This window comes from Panthera uncia, chromosome D2, assembly GCF_023721935.1.
Source record: "Panthera uncia isolate 11264 chromosome D2, Puncia_PCG_1.0, whole genome shotgun sequence".
NCBI classification, from domain to species: Eukaryota; Metazoa; Chordata; class Mammalia; order Carnivora; family Felidae; genus Panthera; species Panthera uncia.
In genome coordinates, this window is record NC_064818.1 from 80,040,084 (window position 1) to 80,054,598 (window position 14,515).

At 41.9% G+C, this 14,515-nt stretch overlaps 1 protein-coding gene across 1 annotated transcript in view; it reads left to right on the plus strand.

Annotated features, from left to right (window-relative positions):
• Positions 1–14,515, plus strand: part of DOCK1 (dedicator of cytokinesis 1) — a gene marked incomplete at its 5' end in the record, with an annotated part of 461,308 nt that overhangs the window by 252,269 nt on the left and 194,524 nt on the right. The window lies entirely within an intron of this gene.

Sequence of the window (14,515 nt, forward strand, 5' to 3'; positions counted from 1 at the left end):
AAGTCTAGAAACAGAAATAAGAAAACAGAAGTACAACAATGACAAAGGACAACACAGAATTATTGACAGATGTTTGATTCATTTAAACATTTTTTTTTTAACATTTATTTATTTTTGAGAGACAGAGAGAGGCAGGGTATGAGCAGGGAAGGGGCAGAGAGAGAGGGAGACACAGAATTCGAAGCAGGCTGCAGGCTCTGAGCTGTCAGCACAGAGGCCGACACGGGGCTCGAACTCACAAACTGAAATCATGACCTGAGCCGAAGTCGGATGCTCAACCGACTGAGCCACCCAGAAGCCCCATGTTTGATTCATTTACAGCCTCCTCCTCCCCCACAAAATTAAAAAAACAAAACAAAACAAAACAAAACCTGTTAGGAGTAGTAACAGAATTCTGTAAGTTCAATTACAAAATATACACATCAAATTTAGTCATTTTCCCAAATATACCAATAAAAATGTAGAGAAAATTTAAAAGGTTTTTGAAGAAGGCACCCTTCCCAAAAGGGGGAACGTTAACAAGAGCTGGTCATAGTCCTTATGACGAAAACCACAAAATATTCTTGAATGGCGTAAAAATAGACCTGAACAAATCTAGACACATTGTGTGTGCGGAAATGAGAAGGCTGATATCCTAGGCCTTTTCAATTAATTAAAAAATTCAGTGGGATCTCAATTTAAATTCCATTGGGAACTGTTTCAAACTCAGTAATGTGGTTGTAAAGTTCACATGTGAGAATATATTGGCACGGATACTCAAGAACAATGTGAAAAACGAGAGGAGTGATGTAGGGCTTGCACCACCGCATAACAAAGCCATCTGAAAGTGACAATAATTAAAGTATGATCCTGCTTTTATTAAAGCTAGTCTTTTTCTATATGTGCAAGAGCGAGAAAGAATCCAGTATAATGCCAAGATTAGTTACATATCATTTACAGGGAATTTTTTGATTGTCAAATTTTCTTCTTTACGTATATTTTTAAGGTTATACAGTCACATCCTTACTTTTTAGTTCTGCATTTTGACAGGTGTGTCCAGTTCTGTCATCAAGACCAAATGCAAGGGTTAGAATATTTCCGTTCTCTTACAAAAGTCCCTGGTGCCCTTTTGGAGCCCATCTTTTCCCCTTGGTCAATATCATGTTTGAGTTTCCAGGATGTCAAGTAAACGAATCCATACTCCAGGTTGCCTTTTGGGTCTGAGTCTGGCATCTTTCACTTACCCCGATGTGAGAATTGTCCGTGTTTATCAACAGTTTATTCCATCTGGTCGCTCGGTACTGTCCTATCCCATGGACGTACCACTATTGTTTATATGTTTGCCGAATAGTAGATGTGTTGATATCTCCCTGTTTGGAATTATGAATAGAACTGTCTACAGGAGCGCCTGGGTGGCTCAGTCTGTTAAGCGTTCGACCTCAGCTCAGGTCATGATCTCGTGGTTCATGAGTTTGAGCCCCACGTCGGGCTCTGTGCTGACAGCTCAGAGCTGGAGCCTGCTTCGGATTCAGTGTCTCCCTCGCTCTTTCTGCCCCTCTCCCACTAACACTCTGTCTGTCTCTCTCAAAAATAAATAAACATTAAAAAAATTAAAAGAACAAAATCTGGGAAAAGAACTATCTATCCACATTAGCGTAGAGGTCTTGCTGTGAACTTGTGTTTTCACCTCTCTTGGGTCCCTACCTAGAAGCAGGATGGCTGGGTCAAAAGCTATATGATTAACTGTATAAGAAACTGCCAAAGTGTTTCCCAGAATGGCTGTATCATTTTGCCTTTAGACCAGTGATACAGGAGACTTTCAGTGTCTCTGCAGCTTCCTGCTTTTTCTTTTTCTTTTTTCCTTAAGCTTCAGCCATTCTAACAGGTATGGTGGTATCTCCCTATGGTTTTAATTGGCATTTTCCCATTGAGTAGTGACACCGAATGCATTTTTTTGTGTGTGTCCTGGCCATTTGAATCTCTTTTTCGGTGAAGCATCTATTTAAATTCTTTTGCCAGTTTTTTGATGGGTTGTTTGTTATTGACTTTTCAGAGTTTTTATATATTCTTGACACAAGCGCTCTGTCAGATACGCATTTTGCAAATATTTTCTCCAATTCTGCAGCCTATCTTTTTACTCTTTACAAAACCTTTCAAAGACCAGGCATTTTTAATTTGAGGAAGTCCAAATTACCATTTTTTTTTCTTTTGTTTTATGCTTTTTGTATCCTAAGAAGTATTTGCCTAAGCCAAGGTCGGGTTTTCTCCTGTGTTTTCCTCCAGAAGTTCTGTTGTTTTACGTTTTTTTGGTTTTTGGCTTTTGGTTTTTTGGGCCTTTTTTTTTTTTTTTTTTTTTTGCATTTGGGTCTATGATCTATTTTGAGCTGGTTTTTGTATGTAGCATAGGGTATGGATGGGCCTTACTGCCCTCCCTTTTCTTCCTGTCTTTCCATATGGTGTCTCATTGTACCCTTTGGAAATCCCACTTGTTGAAAACACTATACTTTCTCATTGAGTTTTCTCAGTACTTTGTTGAGAATCAGTTTGCCTGTTGTGCGGTCACTTTGTCTCATCAGTTTATTCTTTTCCTGGTATGCCTGCTCTTTTGATATCTGTAGTTTTATAACACATCTGAAAATCTGGTAGTGTGTCCTACTTGGTTCACAGTTTCTTTGGCTGTTTCACGTTATTTGCCTTTCTGTAGAAAGCTTAGATTCTGATTGTTAGTTTCTACAGTAAACACCTGCTGCTATTTTGTAACTGTAGATCAATTGACATCTGAACTCTTATTGATTCTTCTGATCCATGAACATGATATATCTCCCCATTTCTTTTAGATCTTCTTTGATTCTGTCATGAATGATTTGTGAGTTTTAGTATGCAAATTTAATGACCTTAAAATAACCTTCTGCGTATGTTTTTCTCTTTTATCCGCCATCATCATCATCGCCCCCATCACTGCCACCATGAGATCCCTTATTCGTTACGTAGCCAGCGACTATGCTAATATCCTTACATATCCTTACCTATATGACTAATTTAAGCCTCTCAAGAACTGCACATTTTCAAATCACTGTGGCCATTTTACAGATGAGGCAGCTGAGGCTCAGAGAAGTGAAATAGCCTGTTCTGCTCCATATAGTGTTCTTGATCTCGATCAAGTGATTACTCCAAAATGTCTGCCTCTCAGACATTTACTCCTAAACTAATTTTCTGTTACGTACCTGTATAACTTCTACCATTAATAGAATGGTATTGTAAAATACCAAAAGGAGAGTGAGCGATATGTAGATCCATATTTGGTAGGAAAACAGGATGGTTCTTCCATTTCCCTTTCACTGTAGACTATTTTGTTAAGGTCAGAATACATACGTACAGGGCATGCTCCCAATCAGTTAGGTGTTCTTACATTTAAGAAAAATGCATATGGCAGAGCTTTCTGTGCAAAAGCAATACACCCCCCACTTAGTTCTACTTCAGCTCCTCGAACATTTTCCTGAGTGAATATTTCTGGATGTGGGTTGCTTAAGGCTCTTCACTTTTATCTCCCCTCTCCAAATGTGTCTCAAAATAGCTAAATCATTGCTTGTGTTCCTGTTATTATATTGAGTAACAGTTCCTGTGGTTGGAAAAGGAGCACTTCCTCCTTAGAACTCCCTTGTCAGTCTGTAATAACTCTCTTTTATAGTATCTGTAACATTGGGTCTTAATTAATTGTTGTCATGTACGTCTTCTGCACTAGACTGCGGGTAGACATTGTATTCCCTCAGCTTTTTATCTTGAAATTTTTCTTAGGTACAGAAATTTGAAAAAGCTCTGATAGTAAAAGCCAGTATACTCACCAACCAGATCTACCACTTACGGACATTTACGGACATTTTGCCCAAATGCGTTGTCTCTGCCTCCCCTCCCTTGTGGAGTTGTATGTGTGTGTAATGAAAACTGGCTTTTTACTCGACCAGAAGTTCACCACAGACATCGTGAATGTCATTCCTAATTGTGTTGTGCTTCTGCTAAGAATAATTCTGCAACACAGTCAATACGATTATGATATTCATAAAAATTAGCAGTGATCCCCCTAATAACATGTAATATGTGGCCCAAATGAAATTTCTTCATTGATTTTTTTTTTTTTTTGGAAGGCCTAGGACAATTGTCTTGTCAAAAGTCCCATTTCTGGATCTGTCTGTGCATTCCCTCATGAGTAAACATTTTTGGCACAAAACCCTACCTAGGTGATAATGTGTCCTTAGAACACCATCACACTAGGAGGCACAGAAGAATCTGTGGGGGGATACAGTACTTTCAAGCTGAGCAAATGCCTTCCTTTCCAGTGAGCTTGACCTACTGGTTTCAGTACCCATGCAGGACCGTTGCTGGAATCATCCAGTCCTTCTGGAGTTGAAAGTGGCAATTTTTGCATTTTCCTATGCCATCTACGTTATTTAGTCTTCTGTAAGAAGGGCTTTGCTTTCTCTTCTCGTCACCACCCCCCCCACCTTGTATACCAGTTTATCAATGGAGACTTATGTTTTTCTTTTTTTTTTTTAATTTAAGGTTTATAGTCCTTTGCTCTTACTGTTCATTTTGAAACTCGGATGTCCCCATTGTCCCACTTGTGGCCAGAGGACCCTTCTCAAGTATCCTCCTGTGTCCTTTTGACTTGGTTCCACTGGTCTGGGAGAGAGTTGTGCCCCTGGTTCCACGTGTGCTCCTCCTAGGCAGGGCTGTGTCTACTCATGTCTGACCTTCCTCCAGGAGCTCCATGCTGTGGACATGTGCCCACTCTTTAATGTTCATGGAGTGTTGTATTGGTACTACTCTGCGCCAGTTTGAATCTTCTCATCAATTTGGTCTTATTCCCTCAATGTCTTTTGGTGTTTCCCCAGTGGCCCCATTTCCTCAGAATCTTGGGAACCTTTGATTTTCTCCGGGCTGTGGTGATGGGGAGACAGGGTGGGCATAGAGCCCCAAAGGGGGGTGTTTCCTGTATGCTATGTTCTCCTTTACACACCTGCTAGACAGATTCATTGTTCTGCAGAATTTCTTTGGCGTTCCCCCAGATTGTCAATTTCTACTTCTCCATAGCGGGAGACTTTGAAAGTAAACGTCAAGGCATTTAGCTTCAAAATCTCTCGAGGGCTTACAGAGTCGTAAGCAGACAAGCCATGAGTGCTGTGTCATGATGTATAGTGCTTGTACAGATATCTGCACACAATATATGTATTTATGTATAAATAAGTATTTCCTAAGAAATAATAGAACTGAGATTATCTTTTTGTAGTATATAATAATCTCATATTTCAAAATATATTTCATCTTCTTGTGACTCATGAACTTTGTTTTCTTAACACTTGGTATGTGACATAGTTTCCTCCTCACCAACACATCCAACCAGTATAAATTATATTGAGGACAGTATCCTTTATGATTCATATAGAGGAATTTCTTTTTATCCAAGAAAGTTTCAACTGTAATCTGTAACTATGATGGTGACAGTGTCCTTTATGGACAGAAGTCAATTTAAAAAAAAATCTGTAGGCATATTGATCCTCCCTTCAACGATAAAATTTTATTAACACTGAATTATTCTTGTTTCTATTACAGTGTGTTTACAGATGCTATATATCTTGGGAGAAGATTTGGGAAGTCCTAGGCCCTCTAAGGCTTTAATATTATCTGATTGCCTGAGTTTACAAAAATAAATTTAAAATTTTCTCCTCTACTCTCTGATTTGTGTTAGCAACAAATGAATTATATTGAGAAGTTATATACAAGTATATATTCCTCATTATACCGTAAATTATAATTGTATATGTAAAATTTTACCGTAATTTATTTTTATCCTCTGTGACAAATGTGAGTATGTGTTTAATTTAGTGCATTGAATAAGTAGCAGATAATTGTTATGGGTAGCTTAAGATCTAGATATTCCCTTTTGGTATATTTGGCCTATAAATGTCTTCCTACAATTACTGCCACTGTAAAATTGAAATTGATTTTGTTTTTAAAATTAGATTTCTTTCCTTATGGTGTCTGCAATAATATGAAATACTAGTATTCTCTGAACTCAACCAGACACTCCATTTAAATTTAAGATACAGGTTTAATTTTGTTGCTAGGAGTTGAAAAAGCTAATAGATGACATTAGTGTAGTTTCTCAACCATACTATTCTTAATTTTGTGTAGTTTCTTTTTACAAACATTTTTCACTTTATGGTCCTTTATAAAACCAAGAATTTCAATATTTGGGAAACTAAATGAATAAAGCAATGCGTACATTGGATAAAGGCTGCATGGGGGCTGAATTTGTCTTGAAGCGAGAAAAGGGACACAACACAGTCCTCAATTTTACCGTAGATTGTATTTCCGGGAACGGGCGCCAAGTTTAAATGATGGGAGTGAATACTCGTTTTCCCAAGAACCTGAGTTTTAACTGAACTCTCTGATTCAGGCTTTCAATTATATCTTGTGCTTCGTCAAATATTTAATTAACAACACGTGAAATACCTTTCCAAGGTACAGCAACAACTTGTGCCTTCTGATGTATTTTGCATGGCACACTTTTCCTTTCTTCATTTTACAACGTTGTCCCGTCTGCATTTTCAGTGATTGTTTCTTTATAGTTCCCCTCCAAACCTAGAAGGGTGAAGACATTTCATATGATGTGGAAACACAAGTGAGTAGATCAAAACAAAGGAAAGAACAGTCGTACATCTATTTCAAAAAATCTAAGGAGAAAGAACAGCTTCAAAAGGATCATAGAATTTGGAAGTGTTTTTCTGAGTGTGTTATTTTGATTTTAAATCCGAGTAGTACATTATTTTGTTGCTAAGGGCAAATAGTTTACTTGTCCTGAGAATGAGCTGTCCCCTGCCGCATCCTCTCCAGGAGCAATCCCAATGCACTCTGCGACTCTTTGCTTTCCTTTTCTCTTTAATGTTTTAGAATCATTGTTTTATCCTTAGTACTGTGAAATCTCATGATGATAAGTCTTAGTCATGCTCGACAATCAGTGCGTGCCATTTGAGAGAAATTATATCATTTAATTAATATCTGTTTTTAAAAGCTTCAAAAAAAGTTATGTTTATTTATTTTAGAGCGCGAGAGAGAGACAGACAGACATTGTGCAAGCAGGGTCGGGATACAGAGAGAGAGACACAAAATCTGGAGGAGGCTCCAGGTTGTCAGCACAGAGCCCGACGTGGGGCTCGAACCCACAAACTGCGAGATCATGACCTGAGCTGAAGTCGGACGCTTCACCAACTGAGCCACCCAGGCACCCCTAAACATTTTTGACAGCTTTATTGAGGTGTAATTCATATATCAAAAAAATTCATCTATTTAAAGTGAACAATTTAAGTGTTTCGTATAATCACAGAGTTGTTGAACTACTACCGTAAGCAGTTTTAGCATATTGTCATCATCCCCAAAAGAAACCTGTACCCATGAGGACTCGCTCCCCATTTAACCCCCAAACTTCCAGCTCTTGCCCGTCACTGATTGATCTATTTCCTGCCTTTCTGCATTTGCCTATTCTGGACATTTGCTAACAATGGAATCACACAGTATGTATGGGGTTATCTGTGATTGGCTTGTCAGGCTCTACAACACAGCAGGCTGGGATTTTGATAGGGATTGCATGGAATCTGTAGATCATTTGGGGGGTGCTGCCCATTAATTGGTGTTAATATCATAGCATTATTAGGTCTTCCAATCCATGAACATGGAGTATATTTCCATCAAGTATTGTGCTGGGTTTGGTGCTTTTGTAAATAGAGTTATTTTCTGAATTTGATTTTTGGGTTGTTCACTGCTAGTATATAGAAAAACAATTGAGTTTTGTATTTTGGCCCTGTATCCTGCAATCATCTGAACTCATTCTAATAGTTTTTATGTGGATGTTCTATCATTTTGTAAAAAAAATAGCTTTTTTCTCTCCATCTTCTGTGTTCTTTCTGGAATCCCTGCTTCTCAGATATTGAATCTCTTAAATGGATTCTCTGGTGTTCTTATTCTGTGTGTGTGTGTGTGTGTGTGTGTGTGTGTGTGTGTCTTTGTGTCTTTTTTGTTCCATTTTCTGGAGGATTTTGTTAGCTTTACCTCCCCATATTTCTGTGAAAATAGTTATTTCTGCGAACATAATTTGAATATTCCAGAATCCTTCCTTGGTCTTTGTTCCTTTTCGTAACATTATGTTCTCGTTTTATGGATATAATCTCCTGTGTGAAGGTAAATGTTATAGGTCTTGGAATTTTCTTACATAGCCCCATTTTCCCACCCCCCCCCCACCCCGCCCCGGCTTTGTTTCTGTTTGCTTTGGTTTCTCTTACTAATGACTTTCCTCATGAGACTGTACAGTCTTGATCAGACTGTTTCTCATGTGTGCACAGAGTTTGGAGGTACAAGGCTGCGTGGGCTGAACCTCTATGGGCAGACAGTGGATATGCTGTCTTGGGCTGTTCGGTTTCTCCAAAGAGGATTTTTCTGGTCTCCCGTTCTATTTTGACATGGGGCTAAGACTGAGGAAGTTGGTTTAACCCCCACTTGCTGGTATGTTGGGAGCTGGGCAGAGCAGAGAGCCGATTGCTCATCACTAGATACTCTCAGCCAGGTGGCTCCTGCCCCCTTCTCTTCTGCTTTGTCAGGCACCCCCCTTCTGCAACCCCCGCCCCCAACGCCTTGCAGAGAATAAACACATGGTCCCCTGCCTAGGAGTGAGTGGGCGTGTCTCTCGGTGGACATGCCGGAGTCGACAGGCCACATGTTGAAGACATCAGTGCTCTTGATTTCCACCTCGTATGTAGTCTTGCCTTCTGAGTCTTCCTAGGGTTCTGTGCCAGGAATCAGCAGGTTCCCGTTAGATGATCACCCCCTTCCTGCGTCTGGGGCACTCAGTAACCACTCATGCTTCCCTTGTCTGCTCCCAGAATTCTCTTGTCTTTACTTGTGTCTCTTCTCTCTTTCTTCTTACGGGTTTGTGAATTAAAAGGTGTTCTTTGTTATCAGTTTAATGTGAGGAAACAGGGGTGAATGCACGTGTTAGATTACTTTTAATTCATCATGCAGAAGCCCCTAGGTATATTTTCACAAACCTCATCTCTGCAGAGACCTTGGAGGAATCTTTGGGCCAGTGAGTGGCACTTTGAGGTGCTCCTTGTGTTAGCTTTTTGGACTCCTTGTTTTTCTTTATAAAATTTCCTCTTGGCAAATAGAAGCCTTACACGTTCCACTCGTGGCTTTCACTTTTGAAAACAGAAAGACTTCGTGCATCCTAGGGCTTCCCCCTTAACTGTACCAACAACTCATCCATTCACGCCTCACCTCCCTTTGAAACGGAAGACTTCGCTCTGTTACTTTCCTTTTCCCTAGATTTCCGGTGCTCATAGTGTTGCTTTACGGTATTGGTTCTTTGGCTCGAATGTCCCCCAAAGTGAAAGTCATCAGGAATTCGCCAAGTCCTTTGTCCACCCACTTTTACTACGATTCTTGCCCAGTGTCACTGAACAGTAGATCCTAAATGTCGCTGAGGGATTCCTTTTTCTTTAATCTTTAATGACGATTAGGAGGCAGGTTTGTTTTCTTTACTAGAGTTGATACTTCAACATCTCAATAACAGTTTCTCTTCAGAGGACTCGCCTCGGTGAAAACATGTTTAAAGGTTTTAGCAAAAGTCGTCTCTGGCAGTCATGGAGTGTGATCCCAGGTTTAAGTGGAAGTCTCTGGTTACTCAGATCTGGAGCCTGCCCTTCGGACTCGGTGCTCCTGGGTCACTCTTCACAGCTCTCACAGCGCCTGTGGTTTGGGGCTGTCCCCAAGTCCCTTGGCACTTAAAGCACTTTGAAGAGAGTTGAAATTTCTGCCTGTGCCGTGTGTCCCAGGGAGAACAGGCGCCTGCCTGCAAAGCGTGAGCTCCAGGGTCATGTGAACCATTGTTATCTTGTTGACGAACCACCAAGAGCAACTTCATACCTCACCTTCAAGTCATGTGTCTAAGTCTGTCTTTGTTATATAGAGAAGTCACACTCTCTCAACTCCTCCGGGCCAGGCATTAAAGCCCTTAGGATTGTTCTTTTAAATGATACACTCGCCCTAAGACCTTAAACTAGGCAGAGTTGGCAAAGATACTGTGTCAAAGGTAGGTCTCATCCTCAGTTCCCGTTTTCCAACATCTGTCCTTTTTTTTTTTTTTTTTTTTTAAATCCCTTGCCCCTGTATCCCTCGGTGACATCTTACATTCACCTACCTGCCACAGAATGTCCCCTCCTCCACCACCAATGCTTTGTTCTGCCTGTCTTTCTGTTCTCCCTGTTCCCTGTCCTACTCTCCACCTGCCTGGTGCACTGGGACCCCAAGCATATTTAACTGGAGCATTGAGGGTAGTTCTAGGAGGTCAGGGGCAAGTTTAGTCCAGGGCTTGAGCAATGCACAGCAATAACCATGTCTGCATGGACAGGGCAGCCTGAGGATAAGATTTTTGAGGATCGGGGGGCAGGAAACACAGAACTTAGGGACAGGGAGGACCTGTCTTCTTCTCTTAGGACCGTCTTCTAAAATATTAATATGTATTTCAGTTTATAAAGGTAATCTGTGGTTTTGTTCTCCAACCCCCAAGGACTACCTGGTTTGTTTGTTAGTTGCTTAGATATGTTTTCTTTCTTGTGCTGTATTCTTTACATTGCTGAAATACGTATATGTAATCATCTCCAGGTTTCTTCCTCAAGCATTTTCTCATGTTATTAAAATAGTTCTTATTTGCATAGTTAACGCTTAGTGTCTTAGTGGTCGCATAACATTTCATGATCACGCTATGGTATGGTTGCCTGACTTGGCAAATAGCGATCGATACAGGGTACCCGGTTCAGCCTGAGCTTCGAATAAACAATAAACGGATGAGTCAGCATATGGATGTCCCATGCAATATTTTCAATGCGGTATTTGCGACATGCTTATTTCCTGTTATGTGTCTGAGATTCAGATTAAACTGGGCATCCTGTATTTTATCTTGCAATCCTACACTGTATCCTATCACTTACACAGTTTCTGGTTGTTGAACATGCAGATGTTTTCAGCAATGCAGCAGACATCTTTGGGCGTAAACTTCCATAGTTTTGAATGACTTCCTTTGGTGGATTGTTAGCAGTATCATTACCAAGGCGAGGAGTGGGTTTTTTCCCCCCAAGACTTTTCAAGCCTATTGGCAAATCGCTTTTTAAAAAGGTTATAGCAATTTATGCTCCCACCAGCAGTGCAGAAGAGTGCTCATTCCCTGCACCCTTGCTAACATTATCATCCCTTAAATACTTCTTTGCTGTTTTGGCAGGCAAATAATGATACATCATTTTCATCTGTGATTACTAATGAAGTTCACATTTTTTGTTTCTTAGGCATTCTCTGTCCTGATTTTTAAGTTTTCTGCAACTGTATCCTGACTTCTCTGCCCCTATTTTGCATTGCTTTGAGGTCTCAGGAATTGTCTTGTTTTTATTTATTTACTCATTTTTCCTCAGCCTCTAGGCCTGGAACCTGGTCCCCACACTCAGGTTTCAGGACGCGTTCTGCACAGTCACCACCAGCCTACCTCCCAGCCTATCAGTTGTTCAAAAGTAAAAGCTTCCTATGACTTCTCAGTGCATTTCAAATAAATCAATTAAAAAGCAGAGAATAGTAATTTTCTTTCGAGCCTGCAGAATGAGTTTTCCTTTCACAGCTCTCCCCCATTTCTGCTTCTAGTTCCTGGCTGGTTTCAGATACAGCTTTCATAACGACCCACTGAATGCCTCCCCAGAAACCCACTGGTCCACCACACGGGGCTCCACTGGGTCCACGAGAACAGTAGAGCATGGTGAATGCATTGCTTCCCTTTGGAAATACGGGTACCACATGCATGGGACTCCATTCCAAAGGCCATAGGGAACATTTCTATGGATTTCAGCAGGCATATCACCCCATTCCAATTGGGGTCCAAAGCTTCAGCTTAGAAGGGAGCTGAAATAGTGAGATTTGCTACCTCTAAGAAAGTCTGAACAGGACAACTGGTCTGGAACAGTTCCGTAGGTGAAATAAAGAATACCTTTGCACCCCCTGGCCTTTCGCCCTCTAACTCATGGTGGAGCCCTGCCTCTGTCCCCTTCCCTGGGCGGATTCCCAATTGGTCCTCGTCGCCATAGAGTAAGAGGCCATTGGCTTGCCTCCATGACATTCTCATCCAAAGCAAAGTCTGCCCGACTGGCCATTTGCATATTCCCTGGACTGGCTTTGTGGAAATTGCTACCTTCTCATCATTTCTTCATTCCTGCATCATGTCAGTTGCCCCAGTCTTGGCCTTGCGTGAAGTTTTCAGCATTACATGGCAGTCTGCTGCCTACGTTGAGTGTCTCCGTATCACCTGTTTGAGTGTCTGGCCAGACTCTGGATGCGCACTGTTTCTTCTCATCCATGCTGCTCAGTGCTCGGGCGGTTGGCATTCTCAGAACTGCCCTGGGGTTCTGCTTTTCTTTCCACTTTTGGCTTGATATTTTAAGTTAAGTACATGGGTATACTGGATCTAATTATATACATAGCTGGCTTTGTGATTTCCGACGATTCTAATGTGTAGGTTCCCATTGTTTAACCGTTTTGACCTGCAGAAAATTAATTTGAGCCCCTACCAGGTGCATCTTGGCCAATACAGGCCTCTACTTGGTCAAAAAAGCCCGGTGTCTCCTGAGGAAAAGGCCAGCCACAGATAGCTGCGTCAAGGAGGAAAGTGGGACATCGTGTGTGGCTGCCTTTGCCTTCCCTCACCCTCCTGCAACTTTCTCTGATGCCTGTAGAAGTACAGGAAAGTCAGTCTCCAACTCCTGTTGGCCATTAGCAGCGGCCTCAGGTTTCTCCAAAAGAGAATTAAAATGTACATCTGGACAAGAGGAAAGAGATTAGTTCAGCTACAAAGTGCCCACCTTGCAGCTGGAAGCACTGGCTTTACACCCGGTTTTGCCATTTACTCATTTAGAGGGGAACACTCAGCCCCCTGTCTCACTGCCTGTAAAATGGGGCAGGAGGAGAATCTGTGGTGTGGTGGACTGGGCCTCAGCACAGCCCTTGACACATGGTGGTCAACGGTACAGGGGCCATTTTCCAAAAGGGCATCTCCTAAAGAGCAAGGGAGATACAAAGGCAGCTTCTCTGGAGTCATGAGGGTGCCAGATATTTACATATTTCACAAGTTCATATTCATAGACATTTTGCCATTTTCCAAATCATCCCTCCAGTGGAAAACAGGCAATCTTCAGCTCTTTCTCTGAACCCCAACATGGAATCAAATCTCAACAATTATCATCATTCACAAAGAATTTATGTTTCTATGCAAGTGGAAGATAGCATATTGTCATTCTTGTATTTGTTCAGTTTGTGCAATGCATCCTTTGAGGACTCATTTGGAAGCATACACGTATACTATACGAACAAAATGGATTGGGAAAAATACCGGACGGTAACATTTCCCTGTAGAATATGCGCCCAGATGAATACAGAGCGCATTTAGGTATTCCGGTAGAGTGCTTGGAGAGGTGGGGTGGGTAAAAGAACACAGTTCGGGAACGCATTTAAGAGGGCAAAATTGGGGTATGTCTGAAAGAATGTCTCATCCCGTAATTGGACCAGACTCGTACTGGTCGAATGGGCGAAAATGTATTCCCTCTGTTTCTTAAAATGTCATTAGTTTAGGGGGGGGATCTAGAAAAGCAAGGAAGGTTTTTATGTTTTTATGTTGAGCCATGACCCCCCCAGAAGGGATACATTGTACCCAGTGGTAACGGGACCACCTGACCCTCTGCCCACCCACCAAGCCCAGCCCCCTTCAGCGCACACACCCACAGCCGCACACGTACTGGCTGCCTCTTCCTTGGCTGCTTTGCTCCATGACTTGATTCTGCGTGTTGGTTTCTGTTTTCCCTCCTCCTCTTCCTTTTCTCCCGGCTCCGTCTGCCAGGAGAAACCGTCCTCTCTGCCACTTTAAATTCTGATGAGCTTGCATGCCTCTTCACATTCTTCTTGTGGAAGAGAATTGGACCATAACTCATCGTGGAATCGGTGGTGATTGCCTCCAAATTGGCCAAGGGGGACACGGGCAGATTTTGAGAAATAAAAGGCCTCTCTTTGCCACGGCCCGAGAGGACGGGCTGCACACACATTTCGCCTGGTAATAAGAGCAGCAACTTTCCACGGAGCACAGAACACAAGTGTCAGTGGTTCCAATCTCGTCTTTCATTTTTGCATATTTAATGCAAGAACATTTAAAGCTTGTTTTTCCAGCCTCGACAACCGTGTGTCAGGAAGCATTTAGCGCAGCTAGAGAGAAGGAAATAGAGCAAAGCCAAGATGGTGAGGTTGGCAGTGACCGGTCCTCACGTGCCGGGGAGCCGGAGCTCAGGGCTCCCCCCCCCCCCCCACAGCCCGCTGCTTCTCTGTGCTGGTTTTGCCCCCAGACCCTTAGTCGATACCGACTTTCCCCGTTGTTCTCGAGAATGTTGTTCTCTAATTGTACCCTTTGACT